Source organism: Camelus bactrianus, chromosome 3 (assembly GCF_048773025.1).
Source record: "Camelus bactrianus isolate YW-2024 breed Bactrian camel chromosome 3, ASM4877302v1, whole genome shotgun sequence".
Lineage (NCBI taxonomy): Eukaryota > Metazoa > Chordata > Mammalia > Artiodactyla > Camelidae > Camelus > Camelus bactrianus.
The window spans coordinates 14,997,668-15,014,713 of NC_133541.1; positions in this window are offsets into that span (position 1 = coordinate 14,997,668).

Below are 17,046 nucleotides of genomic sequence, written 5' to 3' on the forward strand. Positions count from 1 at the left end.
TACGCTTATATTTTGCAAAATGATTATCACCATAGCATTAGCTAATATCTCCAGCATGTCACATAATTGTCATTTCTTTTTTGTGGTGGGAACATTTCAGATCCAGTCTCTTAGCAACTTTAAGTTTGTAATACAGTATTGCTGACTGTACTCACAATGCTGTGCATTCGATCCCCAGAATTTATAATATTTTTAGCTTCAAAGTTTGTACACTTCGACAAACATCTCCCCAAATCATCCACCCGCTCCAGCCCTTGGTAAACACCATTCTACTCTTTGTTTCTATGAGTTCAGCCTTTTTAGACTCCACATATATGTTGTACAGTTTTTGTCTTTCTTTGTCTGACTTACCTCAGTGTAATGCCCTCGTGATCAGCTACTCACTTTTCAATAGAGTTCTACACCTGGGCAAGGGCTTTATGGTTGGAATGCCTACTTGAGATTTAGTATGCTCTGGGCTTTGCCCTGTAATTGAATATATATTATATATCCTAGAACCACTGGTCTAGACTAATATATATATTAGTTCTCAAAGTGTAATCTCTGGACTGCTGGGAAACAAACTGCTGGAAAGCAAGACACTGGAAAAAGGAACAGCTGGAAAACAAGCCGCACCTAAATTTCCATGAGCTTAAAATACTATATGACATTTGCTTGCTTAAAATGCACATGCTTGCTTTGTTTTAATGTTTTACACACTAGATGACCTACAGCACGTATTATGCTAAAGAAAATTGGTGGTGAGCAATCCTGAGATTGACCATAAGGGCATGAAGGAGGGCAGATATTTCCTTAGGGTGAAACAACGGAGGGTCCTGGAAAGCCAGATCATCCATTAACAGAACTTTGTTCTGGCATGAAAGCCTGCCCTTAAGCCCAGGGGAGATAATTGCTATCTTGAGATGTCCCGGAGGCAATAACAGGGTAGATTTAGAAATTTTGCATACCCCGAGGAGGGCGAGTTTTCCTGGAAGGGAAAGGCCTGAAATTAATCAGGTAACCAGCAAGCAGAACTTGATGCTTATTGCATTGAATATCTAAAGCCCTGCCTCTGATCACATTTTTTTCTGAGCTGTATGCTCCTAATAAATATAATGATCACCAGGCTTTCAGGACTCTCAATCCATGAGATCTTGAGTTCCCTGGTGGTCCCATCTTTGCTCTTTACTTTGTCTCTTTGTTTTCTTAAATCTTGTGTCACCTGTCCTCAGACACGGTCCTGAGCTGCGCTGGACACAGCACTTGACCAATAGGAGTTTGTCACAAATGCACATTATGAAGTTCCATTTCAGTACTTCGGGAGTAGGACCAACAATCTGGGTTTTAGCAAGCTCTTCAGGTATTGCTCAAGGACGATCAAGTTTAAGAAACACTTAATCTAATCCGTTTTGCCTAAACAGTCTCTAGTCATAATAATTCTGTTAGAGTTTTGTTAATGTGCGTTAGTTTTGCATATTTAATCTTCTTTGAGATCTATTTTTCTATCAAGGTTCTTTCTTTGTAAACATTTTCAAATTATACTCATCTTGCAGCACTACTTTGTTCTCAGTTCAACTCAAGAAATATTAGAAAGAATAGTTATGTGCAGGTAAATAATTTATTGCCTTCATTTAAATACACTTTATATAAGTAATCACATACAATGGCAATTGGTACTCCTTACAGAATGCATTCCACACAAATACCAAATCTTTTTAAATACTTCTGAGTCTAAATTAAAAATAGTGCTTGATAGTAACTTCTGTATATTCTGGCTCTTGAAAAGTTAATAGACTTGGCAGAAATAATGAGAACAAAAAGTTTGTGGTAAGTCGAAGATGAAAATCTAGATTTCATAATCACTCTTCCTCTAATGAATTCTTTAAGGATAATAGAATTCATAACCTCTAAAATAAGTATGGCTGAAAAGAGCTAGTTAGCTCTGTGAAAAAAATCATTATTATCTCTTTTAATTTTAGCTCTAGCTATAGGACCTAGAGCCATGCCTTGCAAAAACTAGACACTCAAGTATTCATTAAATAAACGCTAAAATAAATGAAATAAAGAAATCAACTTAATTTAAGAGGCATTTATGTAAAATGATGGTACGTACACAAGCAGAATCTGTAATTTGCCATCCCTCCCTCATCCCCCACCCACGCACACACAAAGGGAATTTGTTTTCTTTTGGAATTTGAACAAAATTGAGCAGTTTTAGAGGAACAGAAGCTCCATCAGTACACATGAATCACACTGAGTTAGTTGCACACTCGTTTCTAAAATGTACACATAATCCTGGATCACAGGATGAAGGGTAGACAGCTTTACTTAATGACCATTACACCCTGACAGTCCTGCAGTAACTCCCAGGTAAAGGGATCTGATTGTTTTTGTACATTTCTGGCAGGCAGATGTCACTGCCTCAATTGGAAGTAATTGGGAGGCTGGTTGGCCCCCTGAATGCTGAGGCCAAAAAGAACATTTTTCTAGATTTGAAAGTTGATTTCATTCCTTCTGATTAACACCATTAGAGAAGAGACATATTCCCCTGAGCAACTGACTTTCCTCATCTTAACCCTGGCCTCCCTTTGGTCTTTTCTTAAATAATCCAATGCTTGTATATTATAAAGTTATTCATTTGACATTATTTCTCAGAAGTAGAAATTCTCTTAAAATTAACACAAATAAATACATTTGCCAGATCAATGCTATCAATAATATGAATAGTATTGTGACAGTAATTGTGTTTCTCCAGATGTTTACAAAACGTACGAGTTTGAGTTTCAAATAATGGTCTGTCCAGTTGCCTCCCTTGACCTCCTCACTTCCGTCTGAAACATAACTGAATTCCTCATGGATTTATAGCAAAACTATTGCTTATATTTTCAAGGAATTTTTTTAGGAAACCCGAAACCCCCTGCATTGGAGCAGAGTGAATGTTTCCAGCATACTGTTGGCAATATTCTGATGTGAGAGTTTGTGTGACTTCTTACAGAAACAATTTCTGTGCATCTTTTGGAATCGGTTCAAATTATTCTTCCTTACAGGACAGCCTTGGTTGAAACTCTTGTCATTTTCTTCCCTAAGGGAGAAAAAAAAATAGGATAAGCCATTGTTTTCCTGCTCTATACATTGAGATGGAAATGGCACTAAAACTGCCCTGAGATTATATCTATTATGAAAAGTAATTGATCAGCGGCAAAAAAAGGTGTTTGTATCTTTAAGAAAAAAACTTAATAATAATTTTTATGGGATGATTTGAAATTCCCTGCTCAGAAAATGACTGCTTTAGTTCTCTTCCAGATTTATAATTCACCTTTAGGTCTTAAACAGAAGTTACTTGATTACTGACTGTGATGTTTTCTTGCAGAAAACAACCAAACTCGCATGCTCTGAACTTAGAAAACGAATTGAATCTGTGGCCTTTGCCACAGAATATTCTCAGTGCTGCATAAACAGGGAGGCTTTGGGTGTATTCCCAAAGCTTTATACTTTATTAATTTTCTATAATTTAATATACGAAATGGAAGGAATTTCAGTCAGTGAATAAAGCCAAGATTTCAAGAGAAAGAAAATCCTATGTTTTAATGTGGTTCCACAGCAAATGACTTTCTATGTGACTCTATGCCTTGGTTTACTTATTTTTTTAAATCAGGACAATAATCTGACATCAAATAGATTGTAGTTTGAGAAATTAATCGGTCTACATGCATGTAGTTCATTGAGCATGGTATATTCAAAGATGAAAGGTCTAAATTATTTAAATAATCAAGTTATATTCATCAGGGTTATTTCATTCACAAGTAATTCAAACCCAACTCAGAGTAGTTTAAACAAACAGTATTTTTTCATTTATAGGTTTGGTGAATATGGTGAGATTTTAGAAGTTCAAATCATGACGGCTGAGTTCTAATCTCTTCACCTCTCAGCTGGACCTTTCCTCTTCGTTAGCTTTGTTCTCAGTAAGGATGCCTCCATCTTTCAGAAAACTTTTTGACTGTTTGTTCAGACTTATGTATTTCTCACAGGCTCTGGAACACAGGCCTCCCCAACAGCTGTAGTGAAATTCTGACGCAGGGCCTTTGCTAGGCCAACCCTGAGTTGGATCCCAAACCCAAACCATCGTGTGGCCAGGAATTGGCTGCTCTCTGGTCTGCTCTGCAGGGCCAAATCTCTCACTTTTTGGCAAGAGAGGATGAGGGGTGCCTATCTAAACTACAGGATAGAGTTTTTGTTACCAGAAGATCGGATAGTTGGGCATAGAGGAAAGAAAAAATACTTATTTCTATCAGTGTGTGTATCGATCTGGCAACCACAGTCTTCTATTTCAATTATCCTCAATCATTTTGGGGTCCTCCATATTTTAAGATGTAAAAAAGGGGTACTGAGAACCAAATTGATGTTAGATTGGTAGATACCATAATATATATTAAAACAAAGTTTTTCAATACAAAAATACCCAAGTACCATTCTAGTACCTGCTGAAGTGATGATGTCAGCACACATAACACAGCCTCTGGGAAGCTCATCTGATAACATGAGTCAAAGAACAAAGTAAGAGCATTTTGAACTAGTTTTGACCACACAGAGCACCTGAAAATGCCAGCTGGACCCCACAAAAATCAGCAGGCCACACTGTGAGAACCCTACTCTCTCCCATCATCTCACCATAAAGGAGAAATCTGAAAGAAACCTCTCTCTCTCTCTCCTGTCCGTATAGGACTCCACTGCTGTGGGCGAGGTTCAGAACCACCTCATTCTGCTCTAGCCAACCTTTGCAACTGTTGTATGCCACCTGGAAGATCTTGATAGTATTCAAATTTAAAAGCTATAGACTTGTTCAGCATATTGCATGATTTTCTATTTCAGCACATAAAGGAAAAAAAAGAAACCTGCTTTGAATGGTATAAAATTCTCACGATCTGAGCATCGTCTCTTCTCTCTCTTTTTCATTGTATTCCGTACTTTAGAATTCATGAAGAACACGAGCACAAAAAAACTCTCAGGTATTTTACTTTTGATGGTGCTCTACCATTTCCTGAAATTCATTTTACTATCCCTCGGCATGAGGTTTACCTTAACAAAACTTTCCAATCTGCAGTATTTTATTTGCTTCCAGGAGATAGGTTTACGCACAATTTCCATATGCTCCCTGATACTTTCTTTCACCATGGATTCAAACTCCTAATTAAGCTTGAAAAACACTAGGGAGAAATAAATTCAAAAGGTACTTGTCTTAAAGAATTGCCCTAGAGCTCAGCAAATGACTACCCAATCTGTAAAGTCAGGTCATTAATTAAACATGACATATTTGCGTGGCTCTTTGAAAGATCAGGATTGCAACCTCAGAATAGCACTGGTTAATAGAACTCTGCATAGTTTTTTTAAAATTTCATATTAGGAGAAATAATTTAATTTTTGCATTTGTATCACAATAACTTCTTTTATTACTAAATTTTAGTAGAAGTTTTATGATTACTTTTGTGCACAGAAAATATCTACGAGCTTGAAAATTGTGACATAGATTGTCAATGTGATGTCGAATTCCATATATACATAAAATTTGCATATGTCTAATATAGGCGAAGTGCTTTGCAATAAATTGAATGTGTGGCTGTGCCAGTCAATTTTTTGCAAGTTTGAAATTGACATTTTTAAATGCTATATATTTTCTTAAGGAGATAATCACATTTATTGCAATATTTTATATGATTTGCTTATTATGTGTTTTGTTTTTATGTCTTCTTTCTATTAGAATTTAAGCTCCCTGAGGGCAGATCATTGTCTGAAATGTCCCAAGCACACAGAACATAATAAGAATAAAACAGATTATTTGTGGAATTTCTGAATTCAGCAAATAGCAAGCAGGCGAGATACCAGGTCATACCATTATATGGAAGATTACTCATATTTTGAACTTTTGAGAAATACACATGATCGTGAAGGCCCATTTTTAGCCACTTTAAACAAAGCATCTGTATGTGTGTTTTAAAAGTTCTCCAGGTGAATCTGATGTATATCATAATGTCTCTATCACTAATGGAAAATATAAACATTAATTGTCATCATTAAGAAATCATCCTTAATGGAAGCATAATATTTGAACAGCGGGTCTAAGGGAAACACCAAAGAAGAGGGAAAAAAAATATGCTGCTACCTGGGAAATCAAATTGTTATTTTGGAAAAGAAAAATTTGTGAGACGCTAATGACTTTAAAAACAGCTTTAGTATAGGTGTTCTTGAAAGGTCTTCTTTCTGTAGAAGAAGTATTTCATCAAACCGAAAGAATACAAGGTAATAACAAAGCCTAATAATGAAGCCTCCTAAGATGTGAGGACACAGACATTCATTAATGAGCTGTAGAAAATTCTGCTTATGACAGTGCTCATGATTGTGATCATAAATGAATGTCATCAAGTGGCACCTAATTAGTGTGATTAACCAACTTCAGAGCTCATGGGAGAATGCCTTCCTTTCCACATGGAAAATGCTTTACATTTGGGATCAATGCCTTGTATCTAAAACACCTGCTAATAGAGCACTTTTCTTGTTTTCAGTCTCATATATCCGATTAGTCTGCTATCAGGCGGCATGCCTGTTAGATAAGCCTGAATGACCTTGGAAATAATGAGGCACATTATTTGATAGGACTCTTCATAGTGAATTTGATGAGACTGAGTATCAGGAATCCTAGCACAGGGTTTGAAACCCAAGCCTTATTCACTTTCTTTTAAATAGCCTTAAACAAATTAAATGAGCTTGATCATCTAGGTAATTTGCAAGAGTGAATACATACACCATATCACTGGGAAAATTTACATGGGGAAGAAATCCACGTGACAAATAAAATAATGTCAATTGTAAATGAAGACTTAGACTAAATATTCATTAATAGGGACAAGAACATTTTGAATCACATTATACAGTTTTTTTAATTCTTTTTCGTTACAGGGTATAACAAAGGTATTGAATGTAGTTCCCTATGCTACACAGCCATTATATAGTTCTGTGTTGGCACTTTCAGGAGCAACTTTGCATCATAGGTTGGGGCAATCTGTGCGCATCAAACTTAATAAAATTATATCATAGCATTTTGAAAACGATGAAGAGTTATACAGTCATCTGTGCCTCTAGAGTTCGTCTTAAGCACAATATCAAACATTTAAGCATCCAAATTTCAGAAATGCAGGTAATATTTTTTAAAAAATTATATCTCTTAAACCATAGTATTCTCACACAAACTATATCTCTTTTGAAAGTTATTACATTATTTATTTAACATAGGAGTATACATTTTTAAAATTTATTGAGGAATTAAATTGGAATCTGTAATTACTAGCACAAGTTGAATTTAGAAAAAGAAAAAGAAAAACAAAGATCTTGGTTTTAAAGAAGTCACTCACTGCCTAGGCTCACTTTCTTCATCTAGAAAATCAGAATCTAAGTCCCTTGTTGGGGTTATTATAAGAATCAATTCAGGCCAGGGATAAACACTCTTCTTTTAACTTTGTGAATTATAATACATTTATTTTTCTTGTGAGATAAAAAATAACTTTGAATGTCCGTACTACACTGAGTTCAGTTTTGGGCATGTGAAGCTAACTTATATGCAGCCCCTCCCCTTGATATAGTCCTTATTTTGTTTTCTGAATTTAAATTTTGCTTCTTTCTGGGGATCATTTATGTTCTAGAAGATTGGAACTTTGTTCTCCCAAATTTTGAAACTGTTTTTCCCCAAGGAGACAGCATATCTGAATAAAAAGAGCCATAAATTTAAGGTAAAGGAGTAAATTGACTTCATGATTTGCTTGCTCTATACAATATGAACTCAATTTCTTAATCTATAAACTAGATATACTGATGCTTATACTAAAAATGCTCTTTTAGATGTTAGAACTATCAACAATTATATACCTAAGTTGTTAAATGTCTATAAATCATCAAGTACTTATAAAATGCATTCACTGAAAAATATAGTTGGAAGATGAAAATGGGAAAGAGAGCTAAAGTCAGTCTTCTTTAGAAACTGGATGTCACTAACTTCATTAGGTATGAGGTAAACTGGAATAAATTTCAAATTGGTTCATTCACATAACTGACTCCACAACCAACATTTAAATACAAATTCCAAAGTGTTTTAACAATTATTCTGTGATCACTGTATCAATATATTTCATAATATAAAAATAGAAAAACCTAATTTTAAATTTGTCCTCAAAAATCACCTGATACTTAGAAAAGCATTTTAAGTGGCTATTGTTTATTCAATTATATCATTCCCATACAACCTATCATTTTGTTCAGCATTGGAAGGAAAGTGTAAACAGCTGGTTCCCATGGTATTTCCTCTCCTTTTGCGGTGTCTGAACATTTTCTTTTCTCTAGTCTCAGTGCAACATATAATTCAAGATATCACAGTTTATCTAATAACCTGAAATCTGGCTGAGTTGTATGTATCAGACCAAGCACTGGGACTGCATGCTCAGGGCTGTTTATTGAATAAAAAGCAATGAATATTGATGGAATTCAGAGGAACCAGGAGAATTGGGGTTGATTGTGCATGTCTAAAGGGCCTTGGTATAAAATCTGATGGCTTCCTTGAATTGAGGTTTTCCTCAAACATTCTGCCTAGTCCTTTATGTACACGCAGGTGCTAAGGACAGGATTACTCAGGCACGAGATACTATACCTACAATGTTGTATACACTGTATGGTTTCTGGACCTACTGAGTGTGATGTGATGAGTTTGTCACTCTGAAAGCAAGACAGAAACACTAATGCTACTTAGAACAGAGTGGACATTGTAGTGCTATATCAATCCCCTAAAATTTCTGAGCTACTTAATAGATACGCATGCATATGCATATAAATATATATACAGATATTTCCTCTAATATAGCTTTTTACAATATCATTTATTTCCAGATACAGTGTTTCTAAAAATTATTATTAAATGGTGTTGTATCAAGTTTTGGCCAAAATTGGTTGCCTTTTACTATACTTTGAAACTCTTGGCATTCAGAGTAGAGCAGTACAAGTCAAAACATATAGAGAGATTGATTTACACATTGTGAATATATTAATGCACTCAAAAAGTTGATTCAGTCACTCATATAGTGTACCTGGCTTGCTGAGAATGCCAGGAGGGATTTCAAATAACTTGGTAATTGCCATAATGGAATTTGAGACAGAAGACATTGAGTTGAGAAGCTGAGAAAAATGTATCAAGGTTTAAAATCTATATGAAGCTATTAATTCTGTCTCATTTAACTCCAGTAATTTTGTACTTAGGAGATCAAGATTTATCAGAATATCTCTAGTAGCTTTGAAACAATAAAGTGCAAGTCTTGAGTTACTGTCAAATCCGATGTTGTTAAATATACTGAATAGCCCAAAGGACATGGCTAAACCCTGCAATGCTTGGCTTTATCATGAGATTTAATAAGTTGCCTCTTGGTGATACAGTAATAAGCTTAGCTAGAGTAATTTCCTTTCATAACTTTGTGATTACTAAATGTATAATACATTCATAATTTTTTTATGGAATCAATTAAAATAATGATCCCTAATCATAACCTTCTAAAATTTTCAGTTGAATCGAATCAATTTATTACTACTAAAATTACTTTAATATGTCTTCTACATTTTTTTTTCCCTGGGGAAACATTTCATAAGCAAGACTGGAAAGCATCCATGATGGAGACCTATCTGAAAACACATTTCCTAAAAATGTCACTTTTTGAACATCATATCAATGCTCAAACGTGAGACCATTTCATTTAACAAATAAATCCAAAGTTAATTCATTTTGTATCTATGATGTGCTGAGCACTCTTCTTCGAGGTGATGTTTAAAGTGTTTGGAGCATCCATAGATTCTTACTACAAACACAAGGTCATGGTTATCAGGACCTTATACCAGTTTGGATCAAGCAGCATCTTATAAAACCTAATATTGTATTAGATCCTTTGATAGTCTCTAATTTTCCCACCTCTCACAAGTTCAACTCTTTTTAATTCATAAGTGAATTGAAGGGCAGTGCCTCATATATGTCGCTTGGAAATTCTTGGCTCATAACAAAACATACAGATTCTGGACTCTTCATATTTAGCATTGTGCTTGGAAAAAATCCTGCTTATCTAACTTTCAAAAATTGGAGATGAACTTGTGCAAAGACTCTTCTTTAAAAACCATAAATGATAGTAGAGTAATAATAGCCAATGGCCTCACCACATTCATTAAGCAGTGTTCTCTTCCTGTGTTCACATGAGCTATTTCAAACATACAGGGAACAATCCCACTGTTTAATCATGATTTTTCTTAATGCTGTTGCCTCATAAACCACAAGGAAAAGCAGAAGCCATAAACTGAGAATGTTCTCAACATACTGCCATCCAACATAAGAACAAAGATTTCTTTATGCTCATTCTTTCCCTTCATCACTCCTTTTTCTTTGGATCAGGTGATTATAAAATCTCCAAGAGGATTTGATTTTTCTTGTATTTTGGATCTAGTAGGCATTATTAGCTCTATCAGAAATTGAACTTTCTTAGTCACGCTCCAAATCCTCCAAATCTCCAATGAGTTATTCCTTCCATTTTTAGAGTTTGCTCGAGTGTCTCATATCCTACTATATATTCATTTGATTTGAATTCATCATTTTTACATTCACTCACTTTTCAGCTTAATAATCTCTGACTCACTCCTTATTTAAGTAAAACTTCTTTGAATGATATCTCAAATAAACTCTTCACATTTAAAGTTAATTGACTCATCGTTTTTATTCTACTTGATTTATTGAAAATATAGATATGCTTAGCTACTCTATTTCATGAAATATTTTTCTTGGCTTCCACGATACCATATTGCTTTTCCTTTTTTATCTCTGGCATTTCTTTAGTATCTTTCATTCATGTTCCTATTTTCTGTCCTTAAACATTAATATTTTCTTTATCCTCTTTTATTTCTCAGTTTAAATTTACTTTTGGGCATTTTTTTATTTTCAGATATAACAATATCTATATTTCTAATTAAGTATCTTCTTAAACACATGCTTATATATCCAAATGTCTAATGAACACCTACCTATCTTACAGTTCTTCAATATAAACATAATGAAAACTATCTCCAACTTTCCTTATTTCAGTGAATAATATGTTTTCTCTTTCTATAAGTTGCCCAAGACAGGAACCTGAAACTCATTTTTGATTCTTAGCTTACATTCATATGCCAAGGTCAATAAAATCAGTCACTGAGTCTTGTAAGTATCATTTATATCCACCATATTTCTCCACCCACCTGGCTCTGTTCCCTAAGCAGTGTTCTCTCCCTTTCTCCACATAAACTACTTCAAACGTTCCTTATTGTGTTACCCCTCACTACTGACTTTACTAAATGATCTTTCTATCTTCTTTAATGATCTCCTATGTATTCTCCATAGTGCAGACATAGCCAGCTAAAAGCAAATGTGGCCATGACATACCCTTTACCTGCATAATACCAATAGTTGGGATTCTAATTCAATGTCACTTCCTCCAATAATTAAAGGTCCTGAGCTTCAGTGTCATTTTGCTAAAGCATTAGAGGCAGCGTGATTTATTTTATATTTTATGTTTATAAAAAGCAGGAAGGTAGACTAAGGATATGTCACGAGTGTCCCTCTGAAGAGCCAGCCTCATTCACTCAGCCATATTATTATCTCCTTTCGCCAGATTTAGGCTTTCCAACCTACAGCTCAGTTAATGGTTCCCTTGTCCCATTCGGTGGTGAATCGCTAGCCAACATGCTGGTTCTCAAGTACCAACTTGGACCCCTTGCAAGAAGAACAAGACTTTTAAAATATTTACTCTATTAATTAGAACAGATAAGGTTGACCCTGTGGGGGCAGTAATATGTGTGAGGAGTAACTCCTCTCTGCATATATGGGTGATCTGTGAACAATAAGGAAGTTAGGGGCATTGTCTGTGCAGTGAAAAATCTGCATGTAACTTACACTTGGCCCTCAGTATACACAAGATCTCTATATCCTGATTCTTTCATATCTGTGATCTGCACCCACAGATTCAACCAACCTCAGGTGGTATAGCATCATAGTATACATTTAATGAAAAAATCTGCATACAAATGGAGGTGCACAGTTCAAACCCCTATTGTTCAAGGGTCTGCTGTATACAACACGCTGCCATTTCATCCCAGGGTGATGCAGAGATGCTCAATAAAACTCCTCTACCAGAGCGCCAAATGGTAAGTGGAACACCAATAACTTTTATTTATTTTTAACTGCAGTCTACTTGAATACAACTTTTCTCAAATGATTTTCAACTACTTTAAATGTTTTTCTTCCCAAGGGCAGTATAAGGCTTTCTCATGTTCATTTTCTGAGTGATGAGAACTTCTGTTGTATCATTTCCTCTTTCTTAAAGGTGGGTTCTTGGTATATATCATGTTCTCTGATGCCTCTGAATCTACTTTCAAAGCAAAAGTACCAAAGTTAAACAGTCAAGGAACAGTTTATTCAAGGTTATTGCAATACTCAGTCAGCTCAGTCTGATCCAAAGGGCTGGAGAGTTTTTAAGAATTGGGATGGTGAAGGTTCCTAGGCCATCCAGGTGTACAAATTTGCTAATTGCTTCACCCCTCCAACCTTAAAAAAAAAAAAAAGAAAACTTTTTCTATTATCTTCATGCATGAGGTAGTCTTACAACGTGTAAGAAGATACCCAGAGAAGTTAGCTCTCATCCTCCCATTGAAACTGGGGGGCTGGGGGCTCACATCTTCCCTGAGAATTACAGTTCAAAGGGATCGTCCACTTGAGAAGACATTCCTAACTGTAAAACTGACAAGAAGCTTTTTACCAAGATTCCCACCTCAAAGGGGTGAGAAAGATTTATAATGATAAGTTTTCTGAGGTAAATGCTCTAAGAAAAGGGAGGCCAGAGGCCAAGAGTCAGGACGAAGTCCGTGTGTAGCTTAGCCTGACTGAGGCGAACAGGAAGGCCTTCTTGGTTACCATCAGTCATGGCTTTTGATACATAAGGAAAATGGGAAATCAGGAAAGTAAGTTTGTGCTTCTCTGAAGAAACATTTCCTTTCATATCTTGTAGTGAATAAAGTTAGAGAAAAACTTCTTTTTGTTGTTGTTCTGTATTACCAGTGTAGTTTCAAAGACAATTGGCAGATGGGGGAGAGAAATCATACAAAAAGGAACGAGAAGAAAAAGAAAAGAAAGTGTAGCATAATTTTATAGTTTAAAAGAATGATCTATTTACAAAAGTCAAGTTATTTCTACACTACTTACTGGAATTACTTATTCAGTAATCTCCCTTCTAATCTGATGGTAAGCTCTATAAGGGCCAGGAGTATCTTGTCCATTTTTTTCAACTAACCCTGTGTCTGAAATAGAGTAGCTGCTTCAGAATATTAAGGAATAGATGAATAAATCAATGAACTCGTAGAGAACTCCTGAGAGAGAAAACAATGTTAGATATGCATATTTTAAACATACATCAGAACTCAAAAGCCTGATTGCCTCTCCACCTACTTTTTCTCAATGCTGTTGGAATACAAGGCTTCATTTTGATTAATATTTTGTGTCTGAAACACCAGAACTCTGGCAGCTTCATCCATATATTTTGAAATTGTAATTTGTTCTTAGTCCCCATTTCATGACAGATTGTTTGACAATATATTTGACAAAGTAGAAGAACCTAATAATCTCACTGCTCCAAACACCTATACTTGCGAGAGTTGTGTCTTTCTTATTTCTGAATTTTAGATGTCTCATAACACATTTATAAAGTTACAATGGGAAAAAACCTTTCTCGTTCTGCCTTGAATGGCTGGATCTGAGATAGCATCTCAAGGCAAACAATGACAATTAAAAAAAACCTCTTAACAGGTATTCTATGGCAAGCATGGAATATCCTAATTAGACTCGATGAGGAGATTGTATTATATCTACAGGGAAATGTCCGTGCAACTACCTGTCAATTTTAAACGTTCTTTTAGAATTACGACTGTAGATTTAAAAGTGACAGCGTGAGACACCTAGTTACAGTTCTTTTTCAGATGAGCAACAAATAGCATGTCAATATGAGTACATTCCATGCAATATGTGGGATGTTTATACTTTTTAGAACATTTGGTTGTTGGGTTTTAATCTGAAATTCAAATTTACCTGGATATCTTGTATTTTATCTGGCAACTCTACTTAGAATGGATATTCGGACGGGAGGGTATAGCTCAGTAGTAGAGTACGCACTTAGCATGTAGGAGGTCCTGGGTTCAATCCCCACTACCTCCATTTAAAAATAAATAAACCTAATTACCTCGCCAATCCAAAAAAAGTAGAAAAAAATTTTTAAAAAATGGATATTCAGACAACCAGTCTTCTGTGAAGTGATTCAAAGAGGAGAGTAAAATTTTGAGAATCAGACTAATCCAGAATACTGTGATCCAGTAGACGGGAAAGAAATAGCTTGCTGACTTCAATAAGAAAGATAAGAATTTTTAAAAATATCTTTTATTTTCTGATCATAAAATTTTCTAGGAATACTGGTTATCCATCATTCTTCTGTTTGTACTGAATTCAATTTTAAGAAGGTCCTGGAGGGTATTGGAGTACACAGCACAGTCTTAAAATTGCTGCTGTTTTATTCTGATTCATGTAATATACAATTGATCAATCCTTGCTAAGAAATGAATTCCCCAGTATCCTTTTTTATTGCGTTTTCAGTGAATTCAGCATATTCTTGAGGTAAGTATTTTTTCTTGGCAAGGAATTATTTAGCTCATAGAAATGTCCATATTTTCATTAGTTATAGACGAATAAAACACATGACAGCTTTAAAACAAACTTCTGAAAATTTATTATGGAGTTTTCTTCTTTATTTCTAACTCAATTCAAATGTTTCATGTCAGTAACTGAGTACATTAGAGCTATAATGACATTTAATATAAAGACGATGATTATATTCATTTGAATGTTGAGATATGTGTGGGTATGTGTATGTGTATCATATGAACCTCACACAGCCGATTAAATGACAGACTGGATTAACACTATCCACTTACCTAGAAAATAAGCTTCTTTCACACTTGTACCCAAGCAAAGTAATAGCTTTTTTTTGGTGCTGAATATAATGATCATTTTTTTAAAAGTTGATCTCTAGCCTTAGAGTCTGCAAGTTGGATCGATGAGGCTTAGTATGACCATGTAACACAGCAAATTAACCAATCCTTTAAAATAAAGTTAGCTAATTTCACTTCCTTATGCTCTTGTGAACAAACAACTTTTAGCTTTTCCTTCAAATGCAGGAAAGTATAAATGACGATGCTCTCCAGGACTAGCAGGCAGCACGTCCGGCCCCGCGTCGTCTCCCGCAGTGCTAGATAATGAACGTTTATGCCCACTTCCACAGTGAAGTGATTGGCTTCCGTTTATTGTCAGGTCCAATCATGCACAAAACACGGGCGTGTTCCCTTGAAATTAAAGTCCAATTATATAAACTGGTTTAAGCTTTGTTTCCTCAGTGGTACCAGAAAATCTCCCTTACAAAAAATACCTTTCTGTTGTCTAGTTTAGCACCATTAATTCCTCTGTGCTAAAAACGACTCTCTAGTGAAAATCTTACTTCAGAATACACGTATCTTCTAAGCATACCATTCAATGTTCCAATACTTTGCCAAGAACTATGAACCCTTACATCTTTGGAGAATTCGAGGTAATTTATATGGTTAGAATCCTTAGGACTTGCTAAAGAAAAAGAAGAACACAAGAAAGAATTTCAGGAGGTGTTTTTTTAATTTTTAGAATTATTATCTCTTTATTTTTTGAGGGGGTGGATTAGGTTCATTTACTTATTTTAATGTAGGTACCAGGGATTGATCCCAGAACCTCATGCGTGGTAATGCACACACACTACCACTGAACTATACCTCTCCACTCCAGGAGTTATGATTTAAGCAAATGTGTCATATTGGTGGCATCTAGGTAAGACGTCTGGGAGAAAGCATATTTAAAGACAAGTCGAATCAGGTATTCTGTTTGAGCAACGTTACTTTTGAGATATCTGTTACACATCAGGTAGGATTTATTCTTGCAGTTTTGCTTGATCTGCACCCAGAGATTAACTTTTTGTTTCATCCACAGTCAGGTACTTCTTCAAATATTTTTATCTGCTCCTTGAAAAGATATTTTGTAGTATTGTTTGTTACTCTCACTGAATAACTTGGGTTCTCCTAGATCAGTTATTTGCAAGGTATTCCTATAGAGGGCAAGATTGCCGAGGGATTCTTCCAGCTTATCTGGGTTCCACAGCACAAAGGTTTTCTTCTCAGCTTCCTCAAAGATAAAGCTGTTTTCAAGTGTCTTTTATTTGTGAATATCGACATGGGCTTGTCTTCTCTTCATTTGCCAATTTAATCAAAGAGCTAGGCTCAGAAATAACTTTTACTTTTACTTTCTAACATTGAACTTTCAACACTGAAATTTCTCTGAGGCTTCTGTCTTTTTCTGCATGTATTCCCAAGCAAATGCAATTGCTTTTTACAACTCTAATGTATATTTTACAGTATGTTGCCTAATTTTGCCCACAATAGAGTTTCTAGTTGATTCTCCATTCTCCTGTAAACTTTGGGATGTTTTTTAGGAGAAAAGGGAACATGCTTTGATACAGAGTTTGCTCATAGTGAAAGTATGAATAATCATCTCTAAGTGTATAATACTGTGAATTAAAAATGCAGCCTGCATACATATTTTAATAATCAGCATGGTCTAAGTAAAATTTAAGGTTCAGAATAAATATTAGGAGGAATAATTTTATTTTTTAATAAAATTATAAAGCATATGATATGAGTTTTTGAAAGCTACAACCATAATACTGCATGTTGATAAAGAAAATAAAGTATAAAAATCTTTCAACCTTTCTCTCTTGAAGCAACACTCCACAGAATATTGACTTAACCCTCCCTCTTTACAATTCATAGTGGATATTTCCTGACAGCAACTTAGATTTTCTTGTAATTCAAGAGAAGATAATGACACATCTTCCAGTTAAGAAACTGAGA